Genomic DNA, 13,801 nt, shown 5'->3' with positions numbered 1-13,801 from the left:
CTGCGGGCAGCCCAGAGTCCTTTGAATCCCGACCGTGGCTGAGATTTAAAGGGCTCAGAGCTCTCCGCGGCTGCGGGCAGCTCAGACCCCTTTGAATCCCGGCCACAGCTCTGGCGGTCGGGCTGGGGCCAGGATTTAAAGGACTCGGGGCTCCCCTCAGTGGCAGGAGCTCTGGGCCCTTTAAATCCCTGCCCCAGCCCCGCAAAGCTTGCGGTTCCCCCCAGCGGCCAGAGCCCCGGACCCTTTAATTTGCCCCTGAGCCCGGGGGGCTCCCAGCCACCTCTTCAGCAGGGAGCCAATGGTTGATATAAAGGCCCATGGTGCCCCAGGGCCTTTAAATCTTGAGAGGCCACGTCTCTTCTGGATGAGGCCACGCCCCCTCAGGACTCCGGCAGTACCGATAAGTCCTGTAAGTTACTTTCACCCCTGGCCTTACATATGCTTAAGAAATGCTTTTGAACAACAAGATCAAGCATTCCTTCAAAACTTGCCACCTCTTTATCCTTCACCCATTTTCTCAACAAATCTTTCATTTCATTTACATATTCCCCATTACTCATAACAATATCTCTCTTAAAGATTCCTAAATTTAACTCTATATGTTTTGGGGATAATCTGAAAACTTTGCAACACAGTATCTTTAAATTTACAATAGTCTAAAGCATCTTCAATAGGCATTCCATTGTATACATTTCGAGCTTTACCAGTTAATTTGGCAATCAGGTAGGAACGCTCTTATCAGGGATTTCATGTATTACACACAGCCTTTCAAAGGTAGTCAGATATTCAGCAACATCATCCTCTTCACTGTATGCAAGACATAAGTGTTCCCATTTGTGGATTTTTGGAGTGATAGGAGTCGTTGGGGTTGGGGGTTCTGGTTCTGCTTCTCTAGCAGGTCCAGCTGGGGTTTTCGCTCTCTCTCTCTTTCTTCCATAGCCCTTCCACGTGCAGCCTCCTCTCTGGCTGCCTCTGCCTCCATAGTTTCCCTAGCCGTAACTGCTTCTTTGCGCCTCAGTTCCCTGCCACATTTGAAACTCTCTGCCTTCCTTCCACTTCCAGTCTGGCCAGCTCTAGTTTTGCAGCTGCCTCACTGGTTGTCATTTTTCTGCTTTCTTGTGCTTATTTCCCTCACCTGAAATAAACAAACAGAAAATAACAAAACTGTGACCTCCTCCTGACTGTTCTTAGCCACTGCACTTAAGACTCACTTAAAATCACAAATATCAGTGCTTAAAGTGTGAACTTCACTTGGAGTAACAAGCCGTACATACACCCTATTCGCTGCACCACTGTGATGTTCCCCTCTCGTGTTATTCGGACCGGTGATCTGCTAGGCCACTCCAATCCCTGACTCTGGGCGCCAGCCTTACCATGCTCTGCTGTGAGAACCCCCATGCCTGGGCTGTTCACGGACAGCCTCTGGCATGTAAGCTGCTCCCAGCTACTTGCAAGTGAATGACACTAGCCAATATCTCTAGTCCCAGACACATCCCTAAGAACCTCCGTCTTGCTGTGTCCAGTTATGCCCACTGAATGCTGCAAGCTTATATGAGTTCATCAATTTAACAAAGAAATTGTTATGTACCAGGCTTGTTCTCCCAAGGGGAGCCTCTGACATGCTTCAAACCAAACACACTGCTTCAGGTAGAATAAACAAACAGATTTATTAACCATAAAGATAGATTCTAAGTGATTATAAGTCAAAGTGTAACAAATCAGATTTGGCCAAAGGAAATAAAAGCAAAATGCATTCTAAGCTGATCTTAACACTTTCCATGTCCTTACAAACTTAGATGCTTCTCACCACAGGCTGGCTGGTTGCTCTTCAGCCAGGCTCTCCCCTTTGATCAGTCGCTTGGTGGTGATGTCTGTAGATATAGGTGGAAGAGAGAGAGAGTGCATGGCAAATGTCTCTTACTTTTATCATGTCCTTTCTTCCCTCTTGGCTTTGCCCCCCACCTTCAGAGTCAGGTGAGCATTACCTCATTGCAGTTCCAAACTGACCAAAGGAAGAGCGTGACTCCCTGGAGAGTCTAACAGATTATTTTGTTGCTGTCTAGGCCAGCAGCTTTTGTTCCTGTGAGACTGGGTTTGTCCTATACCTGCCCTGATGAGGTGTGAACTGACTCCCTGCTCTTGGAAAGTTTTTGTCTAGGCTTGCTTTAAGCCATGAGGATACATTTTCAGCCTCATAACTATATACATTAAATTATAACCTATAACATCCCTATAACAACAATGCTCAGTACATCATGAGCCTTGCGAAGACACCCAATATGACAATCTTTGCATTGTATACCACACAATCATTTTACAAGGATGAACATGGGGTCTGTGATGCTCTGTATGAGCAAACCTATGCGTATAGCTATTGGGGTTCATGATTTTAAGGATTGATAAGCTGGAACCTACCAAGGCTAGAAATTAAAAGGGGGATCCCAGTCTCTTTCCAGTGTGATTAAATACCTGTTGCCAGCCTGATCTGTTCATGAGATATTCAGCTTTTAAATCTGTCACTGGTTGTCAAGAATCTACAGGTTTGGTGCTACAGCCCCAGCTATGGAAGAGTCTCTAGGAAGAACCCTGTTAGTGTGCCAGACCCCCAAGGGGTCTCACTTTTCCTTCAGGATTGCATCTGATGAAGTGGGTTCTAGCCCACGAAAGCTTATGCCCAAATGAATCTGATGCCACAGGGTAGGCCATATGGCTTCACCACCTCCTTAGACTTGACTTCTGGGCCTTCAGGTCCCTGCTTCACACTATGAGCTCTGTTCAGTGAGTCCAACAGAGACAGATTCTTGTATGCACTGCAGGGATTAATGTACCTCATCCAACATTTGCAGTGACACTACAGACTTACCAAAAGTCAAGTTTATTAGGAACTGGGACACAGCACAGAAAGTCCTCAGGTTGGCATAGAGGAATGAAGGTTAATGCATAGTTCACTCTGGGGAGCCCAGCCAAGCTGTAGTGAACCCCATTAGTCTAGCTTTGTCTGTCCCTCCTTGGTCAGACTCCAGGTGAGAGCCCTGACTCCTTCCAGCGCCAACACCTCTGTCCTTTGTTCTCCAGCTGGGGGATGTTGCTCGGCTTCCCTGCTGAGAGGTGAAGAAAATCAGTATCTCCCTAGGTTATTGGTTATGAAGTGTCAATGTCATGGTTATTGGGTTTGACATTGTCTTCTCAGGTGCTCCACTGATATGGCGACTAAGGCCAGACAGCTAGGGGACATCCATACTGATGTTTCCTAGCATGCCCTGAGAGCAAACAGTCCCTTTCCCCACTTGGTAACAATGTAGCATTTAGGGGAAACTGAAACACATATAGGCTTCATAAAAACATTACAAAATTCCCACTTCATCATATCAGTCCAGACCTGGATTTTGTGGCAAGTTTTTAAATTTCTGCATTTAGCAACTGTTTGAAGTTGCTGAGAGGTTTGGAAGGTTGGAAGTAGTCCCAGTGGGCAAAGTGTAGGTGAAATTGGTCAAAGATGCAAGGTGCAAATACAAATTATCACGACTCAGCAATTTAGTCATAGATTTTTTTAAGGCCAGAAGGGGTCATTGTGATCTTCTAGTCTGACCTCCTGCATAACATAGACCACAGAATTTTTCTGTATCAATTTCTGCTTCAGCTTCATTAGCTATACTTGAACCAGAGCATATCTTTTAGAAAAACACTACCACCTCGATATCCCTTGCACATATATAGTACATGTGAATATAATTATCATTAATTAATATAGCACTTTTCAACTCTATATCTCAAGGTGTTTGCCAAAAGAGATCAGTATAATTATCCCTGTTTTACAGATGGGGAAACTGAGGTACAAGGAGGTCCTGCCCAAGGTCACCTAGCAGGCCAACAGCAGAGAGAGGAACAGAACTCAGGTCTTCCTCTATTAATAATAAGTGATTATTATTTACTATTTGTAATGCCTGAGGGCCAGTTTGTGGGAATCCTTTACTCATTTGGATGAGCAGCTGCGCATGCAAGTAGACCCATTGAAATCCTCAGGATTCCTTGCATGAGTAACTGCTCACTAAGAGCATATGGGAAATATGAGCAGGCTCTATATGAAATCAACTACCTTTTATACGGATTTGCCAAGGTTAGGGTGACCAGATAGTAAGTGTGCAAAATTGGGGTGGGGGTTATAGCTGCCTATACAAGACAAAGCCCCTAATATTGGGACATCTGGTCACCCCAGCCAAGGTACAGTGATGAGCAGGGGAGAAGCCTGATTGGGAAATGGCCTCAAAGCTTTCACTAAACCAGATCAGCAGAAATTCCAGCTGTCAGTGCAAGAGGAGAAGAAAGTCCCTTTATTTGCTGAGTGGAAGTCAGGAAAGAGACAAACTAGGCTGTAAAGTCCCTACAGCCTATCTGAAAGCAGTCAGGGCTAAAAAGATGAGCTCTCGCCCCCACAAAGCAGCAAAATGTGCCAAATGGCATGAAAAACTGGAGACTGAGTATGCTTCATTTCCAGAAAATGAGAAGAAAGAGAGAGGGGAGGGGAGAAAACCCAGTAAAAATCCCCCATTTCTTGTTTGATCTAAGAGGAGCCCTCGTCATCACACCAGACCTGTGGCGCAGGGACTGTCCCTGCTGGAGGTGAGTAAGAAGAGTATGAATGTCCCATCCTGGGGGAAGGGGAATTCAGAAGCTGCTTGCTGCAGTACTGATAAAAGCAGCAGCAACTCTGCCTCCATCCTGGCTCAACAGAGAGCAGCTTCAATGGCTAGATGGCACGAAAAAGGAAGCAAAATAATGACCCAAACTGGGGATTCAGACCATGAGTTGTGTCCAGGCCTCCTTCTCACTTCATCAGCTGCCCTGCTACCTGTGGATTTTACTCTGAGGAAGAAGCTGAAAGCCCAGGGGAAGAAAATGAAGCTCTACAAAGCCTTGTCTCTTTTCCTTTTTTTTTCTCTCTTCAGTTCTGTTTAATTTTTTTCTTCTGCTAAAAATGCTGAGTCTGGAGTTGGGCTGGGGACACATGGTTAGGAACAATGAGTTTCATTTTCTAAGAAAGCATCCAGGAGCAGCACGTCTGGTGGACAAAGGGTAACCCTCACCTGGCTCGGGCCCATCTGGAAAAGCATTTTGGTTCTTGCTTTTGTAAAAGAGCAAACTTTTTTTATGATTCGCTGAGAGAAATGGCAAGGTATGGTGACCACATCTGACAGTGCACTAATTGCTCCATGGGGATGACCCTGTAAGGTGCTGAGCATTGGGGCCCTGATCCAGCGTATCACTCAAGCACATTCTTAACTATAACCAGTTCCATTTGAAGTCACTGGGACTCACTTGCTTAAAGCTAAACACACACTTAAGTGCTTTGCTGGATCAGAGCCATAAGGTGCAGGTTCAAAGGTTATTTTCTTAATAGGAGCTGATGGCTCCCCAGTGCTGAGCTGTAGCATTTAAGCACATGCTTAACTTTAAGGAACTGCAGTAGTCCTATTGATTTCAACGGGAGTACTAATGTACTTACAGTTAAGCATAGGCTGAAGTGGAGATTGAGAGACTGGTGACTTTGCTAAGAGATCAAGTAGCTTTTGAGCTTTTATTTTAAAAAAAATCTGATTTTTTTTGTCTTTCAAAGTTTTGCATTTTGCAAACCATTGTTCTCTGAATTAAAATTTAATCTGAAAGGGGGCAGAGGGGAAATCCTTGTGCAGTATTTCTAGTCTGTGCTAGGAAAATGTTTCTTGTTGGAAAGTCTTGCTATGCTTTGAGGGTGATTGTGGAAGAACCTATAAGCAGCAGCAGCAGCTTAGAGCTGGCTTTTTGCCAGGCCTAAGTTCTACTGTAAATCTAGAACCCACTATTTTAAAGTGGCTTCTGCATTTGGCAAAAATAAGATCTCCCATTCCCAATCTGTGTGTGCATGTGTGTACCCAAGTGTGCATTTGGGTTCCATCTGAATGCCCTAAGTGTTATATTGTCCCCATCTGAGTGTGCCTATGTGCTCAGTTCATATGTATCTCCCTTTTATTATACAGAAGTCAAAAAGATCTGCAGTGATGAGCCACCATCTCTTATATAACAACCATGCTACAGTGCTCTGCAGTCATGCCTCAAGCATAGCAGTAAGTTGGGGCATTCCAGTGTATTTCTGGAGAACATGTAGCCTGTTAGAGCAATGCTGCACACCTCTGTAGGGCTCTATTTATATTAAAAGCATTTCACCCCCTATTTTTCCCAGAGAAGGAAGTTGCGTGATCACCTTGTGCTCACCTCTCACAGCAATCGTGCACATTTCTCACATCGGCTCGGTGCGGCAGGAAGGATGGGGTAGCCACATCGCCTGGGAGGATGTGTAGCTGAGCACTCATGCAAACAGGTGCAGTATGAGCCCCATCCAGCTGCCTCTGCTATGTGGCTGGGAAAGATGCTCCGGGGAGCGGAACCACCCTAGATCCATTGTGCAAGCTGGGGGCCAGGCTGAAGAGGCTGCACAGGGGGACATTTCACCCATGCACTCCAGAGCCCCTCTCTCTAGTAGCATGGGGAAGAGTGGGGCACAGGAGCATGCCACAATGCAGACCCATAGGGATAATCTCCCCAAACAGGGCTCCAACTGCAGCTACAGTGGCATTAGCAATGTGGTATTAGCCCCTGGCATTAGCAATGTGGCTGAGGGCCTTGCCAGGGGCTTGGAAAAGGTAGCCTCATACACTGATCTCTGGTTACATCTCCTACTTTTCTGAGCTTTGCATGAGGGTGGGGAGAGACACAGGTGTTACCAGGCTTGTTTATTTCACAGAACAGCTTTGCTCTAAGTGGAAGGTGGCTGGCCCTGAATTTAAAGGTGGTAATGGAACAACTGGGAATGTTCAATCAGCTTCTCCATAGACTTTCACAGGATCCCAGCTCATTAGAGGCATGTTCTGCCTGGAAAAGAGAGATTTCTTGTTGTTACTTACAAAAATGACAAAAGAAATAGTAAGGCTGAGAGCCAAGGGATGACCACAGCTGCTAGTGAGAGACATGATAGGAAAAGCAGGAAGAGAAAATGCAGCAGGGGGAGAAAGCAGGTGTCTATGACAGACAGGGAGGTGTGAGTGGGTTGATGGGAAAGATAAGCAGAAGGTAAATTGATGAGGCCAGGAACCAATGCATAATAGCCCAAGTTTCTCTGTGGCTCATCCTCAGCCACTTCTGTCTTAAAAGAGAAAAGGGACATGTGTCCCTTTCTGAAAAAGCAAGTTGAGCATGTCACATAGCCTGTCATCGGCCCCACTTCCTGCTGGGTTTGCACCAGCTTGCCACAACGGTGGAGCAGGGCACAATGTGGCAACGCCCTCTACTATGTGAAGGATGCAGAGAATCAATAGTGTGCAAAATATGAAGGCTGGTCAGCAAGAGGGTATGGTGAGGGCCACACTGATCTCAGTGGTTCTCTTGTGGGACCCCAGCTGGGTTTAAAGGGGCCCTGCTAGAAAATCCAAGGAAGGGCAGTGACTGTTCAGACTGATGAGCACTTCCCAGAGGCCTAGAGGAATTCTTGCTGTGTTAGCTAGGATTGCTCTGGGGACTTTGGCTGTTGGATGGCCCCACCTTGCCAGTCCTCCCCTTCCCCTTCTCTTGATAATGAGGCCAGAGATTAAGTCCCCAATCTGGTTCCAAAACCATGTCAACCCCCAACACAAACCTTCCCCAAGTGCTGTGGCACAGTCTGAAAAGCAATGGCCTGGAGGTAACTCATGTCTTTTTCCTGAGGCGGAAGGAGAGTGAGTTAGTTCTACCACAGGATTAAATACCACGGGTCAACATGCATGGCTGGCCCAAAACCTGCCAAAGCCAGGAAATTCAGACCTTGCTCCTTAGCCCACTGAGGTAAACAAAGGGTGGTGGCCAAGTCTGACTTTGGTCTCTCCTTTCTCAGGAGAGGCTGGGAGCTGTGACTCAGCTGGGTACTCCCAACTAGACCAATAACAAGAGTTGTCAACAGGCTCCAAAGAGAGCCTGACTCATTCTCCTTGGCCAGAAGAGTGTCTACAATGTGTGTGGCAGTGTAAAGCAGTGATGAATTGGAAGGGAGGTGTAGCTGTGAACTGCAGATTCTCAAGACCCTGGCTGATCGCTGTGAAGAAGAGAGATTTGAAACTCCTGAATGTGTGGGCTTCACGCAGACCTCTTTGCACTGCAACACTGGTATTTTTACAGAGACAGGTGCATTTCAGGAACATAGGCACCTGTATGGTTGCTTTTCATCCAGCCTCCTTCTTTGCATGTGGTCACTACCCTCCTGGGACCATGTCTTGTTTTCACAGGGTGAAGATACTACGCTAACAGAAAGCCCCACTTGGAGTTCTCTCTCTTTCCCTTGAAGAGATATGGAGAAGCAGGAGACCCTAGATGCAATTAGCTGCTCAGTAGTCGGTGTAGGATCTGTCTGACATTATTACCAACAGCTACATCTGATTACTGGGTCACTGATAGCATCATCAAACTGCAGCCAACTGAAGCGCTTCGACAGAGAAAGTCAGCGAGGGGGGAAAAGAACAAGGATGAGAGTTTTTGTTCACTTGCGAGTTTGACCCTGCATTTGTAGCTTACCCCACGCCTCTGTTGACTCAAAAGGGGAACATATCCCAGATCCTGACAGGCATTTAGGCGCCAAAGTCCCATTTAAATCAATGGGAGTTAGGTGCCTAAATTTTTTGGAGGATCTGTCCAGTGTGTCTAAATGCCACAGAAAACAGTACCATGCCTGCTGGGAACTTTCATGAGTAACTTTCTAAGCTGAAAAGGAGCTAATAAATTTCCCATAGCACATTTTGGGTTATTTGGGTTGATCTCATTTTGCACTTAGCACTTTGGTAAGAACAGAACAGAATCCTGTTAATGGTTAGACATACAGTACAGACCTGTTTACGTGCAAATCTGCTTAGCACGCGGTAGTGCCATACCTCCCAGTGCTACCTATTTAACACGTGAGACTCATTAACATGTGGTACAGGAACTTGCTATGTAGCGCTACAGATTTGCTCACTAACTCACTGCAGGAAGTGCGGAGCAGAAATGTGTTGTACGTCTTCCATGCTGCTCATGATCCTTCATCTGACCTCAGAGATTTTGTTTGGGGCACAAGAAGTCTCACATAGAGCCCTGCCTTCTCTCTAATCTAACTGAGATGTTAATATTGAGCCAGAAATATCTTCAGTCAGATGATAGGACAGGAGTCAGGAGACCTAATTTCTATTCTTGGCTCTATCCTTGGCCTGCTAGCTAACCTCAGGTAACTGATGTCATCTGTCTGTGAGCCAATTCATCTGTGAAATAGGAATAATGATACTTGTCTTGCAATAGAAATTGCTCTGGAATGGAAGGAAAAAGAGTTAACTTTTTTGTAGTAGATGGATTTACCTGGCACATTTTGTGCCAGGAGTATAGAATCAAGTCTAACCCAGAGCCCAATGCCTACCCTTCCCCACAAGATCCAGCCTATGGGTTGAGGAGGGTTCTGCAGTATTTGCAGCAAAAATATCATCACCTTTTGTCATTTGATCCTTCCAATACTTTCATCTAGTGCATGCCAGGTTACATGGGCCTCAGCTCCCTCTCCCTGCACCCCTAACATGGACCTATGTTTAGGAAACCTCCAGGTTTGTTACATGAAATCCATATGTACAAGAGAAGTAGAGCAGTTACACTAGAAGCAGCTTACAAATACTGGCATCTCTGTTTGTCAGCCAGTAGGAAGAGCACTTTGCCTCCTTCTGGCTGTTAGGTCAGACTCACTCTTTAACTAAGCATGCTCATGGTTAACTGTCACAATTCCCTACTCCCCCAGAAACAGTCCCGGGTCAGACCTGCCACTGTGCAGGCAGCACAGGCCTCCTCTTGCTTTCCAGAGTTTGGGTTTCACAGAGCTCTCCCCTGTGCAGATTATTTTAGTTTCCCTTAATCAGTATCACAGGAAACACATGTGTTTGTGCATAACAGCCTAAATGACCTGCTATTTCTCTGAACACGTCTCTGTGTTTGCCTGGGAGGGGCAACATGATGTTCAATTGTTCATGAGCAGGATTTCTGGGCCAAAACTCCTGCATACGTGCTTGATGTGCTTTGGTTTCATTTGTTTTCAGAACAAGTTACAATATACAGGCTCTTTTCAATGCCTGTTGTTTTGTTGAGGGTTTAATCCAAAAGTCTTTACTCTTCTGTGAAATGTGTTGGATTTTATTTCTCAGAGCCCACTAGAGCAAGACAGTAAGAAATTACTTGTTTGCTGAACTATCTAAAATGGGCTGCTAGGGCTCTGATCGATTCCTAGGAGACAAAAATTGTCATTGCCATCCTAAGATGACTGTCTCAGTTAGAGAGGGCAGGTGATAGACTAGGCAAGCTCACCCCATTGATGACCCTTTCAGGTTAGGGTGGAGGCAGACAGAATGGAGCTCCTTGCCACACTGCAACAGTTCTGTGGGAGAATAGAGGACTTTGTTCTAGGTCCAGGTCTAAATTCAGGATTTTTCACCAGCACTAAATACATTTTAAATTAACAACGTAAGATATATGTAGAAGCACCAATCATCAACTGATATAGATTGCGGTAGCTCCACTGACTTCAGTGCCCAGCAAGAATCATATGATCAGAGTCATAATCCCCTCTTCAACCATTGCCCTAGAGTGTGCCCCGTTAAATCCAGTCCCGGGGCTTTCCCCTCAAAGACAAAGAACAATGGTCTTTGGGGATGTTAATCTAATGCCAAATTTCCTCATTTTTTCCCCCATGCCTACCTTTGCACTGCTAAGAAAAAACAATTATAATTTTGATTGGGCCCATCAAAAATAAAATGCTGGATCTAGGAAAAGCATTTAAAACCAAGTTTTTGGCATACGTTCCTGTGCACATGCATGCACAGAGAGAGCGAGCGAGCAATCAACCATGTGCTCCCTTGAAACACACAGCTCTTAGTACAAATAAGGAACCAGAGACAAAACCCATATCCCTGAGAATTTGTGCAACTAAACTAGGGATAAACTGGTGGCTGCTACAAACTTCTTAGTTATGGATGACTTCTGGGTCTGCAGGCACCATTTGTGATAAGTAACAAAAACAAGAAAACCAAGACAACAGGGGATGAATCACTTGATGAGTGCCTGCTCTGTTCATTTCCTCTGAAACACTTGGCATTGGCTACTGTCAGAAGACAGGATACTGGGCTTGATGGACCATTGGTCTGACCCAGTATGGCTGTTCTTTTGTTCTTCAAAGAAAGAACATTAGTAAGCTGAAAATGATCTTCTGTAAAAGTAAGGAACCAGTAAACTCAAGCAGAAATGCTGGAGGACTTCTACTAGGTTAAAATCTTTATTCTGCTAATTTACTAAAAAACCTGACAATTGTCACTTTTGCCCTGACCACACTAAAACCTGCGGGACAGCCAGAGAAAGGATGACAAACCCTGTAATAACTCACAGAAGCTATCTATAAGTAGGGCCCTACCAATTTCACAGTGGTGAAAAATGTGTCATGAACTGTAAAATAAGCCCTTCCCTGTGAAATCTGATCTCTCCCTTGCTTCTGGGAGCACCCCAGTCAGGGGGCTCCTAGGTGCAAGTTCTGGCTGGGCTGGAGAGGGAGAGGAGTACTTGTCCTTCCCCACTCTGGCTCCAGGGAGAGATCAGACCCACCTCCCAGTGCCAACCCACTGCAGGAAGCTCCAGCCCAGGAGGTTCCTGGCTATGGAGGAGACTTGTGGAAGTGAGTCCGATATCCCTCTGCTCCTGGAAGCACCCTAATGAGGGAGCTGTGAGTGGGAGCAACAGATCTTGTCCATTCCTTGCATGATAGCTTGGAGTGGGGGAGATCAGACCTACTTCCAGGTATCTTTTGGATTGGGACTCTCATGGTTACAACACTGTGAAATTTCAGATGTAAATAGCTGAAAGCATGAAATTGACCAATTTTAAAACTCCCTGACTGTGAAATTGATCAGAATGGACTCTGAATTTGGTAGGGCCCTACTATCTATAAGCAATAATGTGACTCTTAACATAGCAGTTAGGCGCCACCTAGGTGTACAGTGAGCTGCTGCATGTTAGTTTTCAAAGCACTCCTGCTTAGTTGTTAAGAATGCTCACTTTGGAGTGTCTGACAAATACAATAAAACATGAAAAACTAAAAAATGTTAGCCATGCAAAAAATTATCTCCAGAGCCTTAGTATGGCCAAGTGGATCGCACACTGGCCTGGATTCAGAAGAGGTAGGTTCTATTCCCAACTCAACCACCAGTTAGCAGGTACTCCAGGGCAAATCACTTCCCCTTTATGTACCTCAGTTTCCCCATCTGTAAAATGGGGATAATGATACTGACCTCCTGTGTAAAGCACTTGAAGATCTACAGATGAAAAATGCTATATTAGAGCTAGGTGTTGTTTTCTCCTTCCCATTTTATGCAACCATCCAGTTTGTGGTGCTGTTCCTACACTACTTTGTATTTATTAGTTAAGTACCATCAGTGTGCTTGGCCCTATACAGAGGACAAACACTCAGCCTGCCCAGAGACAGTACAATTTAGACAGGCTACACTGCGAGGCCCAGTAGCAGGAGTCACATTAGTTCACTGTAATTATTATTAATAATCAGATCATTTTAATTTTCTCCATGTTGTTCTCTGGCAGAACAAATAGGTGTTTAGACATATGTGCAGCCAAGGGAGGAGTGCACAGGAGCAGGGGTTGGGCATCAGTCTACCCAGGCAGAAGATACCAAGTGAGAGCAATCAAGAGAGGCACCAAGAGCCCACACCTCCCGCTGTCCTATGTTAGCCATTTCTATGGGTCAAGTCTCATGAGGAAAAAAAGGGGCACTGCCTTTCAAAACAAGCCCAGCCCATTTCAGAGGGAGACGAGTGGAGGTGTTTACAAATTCTATTAATTTTTAGTAGTTCTAGTGTTGCTGCATGCAACATTAAGTTACACCTAAAAATCTTAAAATAATAAATGTGTGTACTTACATTATTAAAAATCCTCACTCTCTCCATCCTCAATGTCTCTTTTGCCTCAACGTGATTCAATAGTTCAACAGGGGAATGTAACGTATCCCAGGGGCCGACAAAAAAACGGAACATAGGATGTGTCATGTGTGCAGAGCAGAAATTCACCAATTTGGAGGTGTCTTCTTAATTGAATGGGAGTTGGGATAGGATGATTCTAAAATTCTAAGGAGGGGCACAATGACACCAGTCAATCACCAAACCCCTCTCATACCATTGTGTTGAAATAACCAATTACAAAAACCCCAAATAAGCAGCTTCCAAATAAAAGAAGCCCCAAACCCCAGGGCCTTTGGAGTCCAGAACATTGAAGCCACTTTTAACAAAACAGGTCCCATTCTGTGGACTGGAAGCAGACTTGGGCAGAGACTGTAGGGGCTGAGCCCCAACCTGCTCAGCTCCAACCCAACCCAGAGCCCAAGCAGGTTCGAAGGCCTGAGCGCTAATTCCCACAGTGGACACCACCAACCTGTCTGACACCCTGGGACTAAGGGCAGGGGCCCGCCCTAGAGACCTGAGCCTGTCCCCACCCACACGGGCTGGGCAGGAGCCAAGGGCTCTCCCCAGCTACGGGTGGAGGGAGGCACGTAAGGTGACCGCCCCGCTAGAATCCATCGAGGTGGGGCCTCCCAAAGCGCCTGGATCACGTGACACAGTATAGCTGTGGTGGGGGCGGTAATGACCACGAGCCGGGCGCACATGGGCAGGAAGGAATCATGATCACGTGACAACGGTGGCTAAGGGGCCGGATCACGAAGACATGCGGAGTGTACGTCGTT

General features: G+C 45.8%; 1 long non-coding RNA gene across 1 annotated transcript; it reads right to left on the bottom strand.

Moving 5' to 3' along the window:
• Positions 1-207: 207 nt before the first annotated feature.
• On the bottom strand, positions 208-13,634 carry LOC127057101 (uncharacterized). Its single transcript, XR_007776007.1, has 4 exons — positions 13,537-13,634; positions 12,984-13,187; positions 1,808-1,871; positions 208-1,135 (listed from the first exon to the last, which is right to left on the bottom strand). It is a non-coding gene; the product is annotated as an uncharacterized LOC127057101 (long non-coding RNA).
• Positions 13,635-13,801: the final 167 nt, after the last annotated feature.

This window comes from Gopherus flavomarginatus, chromosome 8, assembly GCF_025201925.1.
Source record: "Gopherus flavomarginatus isolate rGopFla2 chromosome 8, rGopFla2.mat.asm, whole genome shotgun sequence".
NCBI lineage: Eukaryota > Metazoa > Chordata > Testudines > Testudinidae > Gopherus > Gopherus flavomarginatus.
This window is presented reverse-complemented; position numbering and strand designations above follow the sequence as displayed.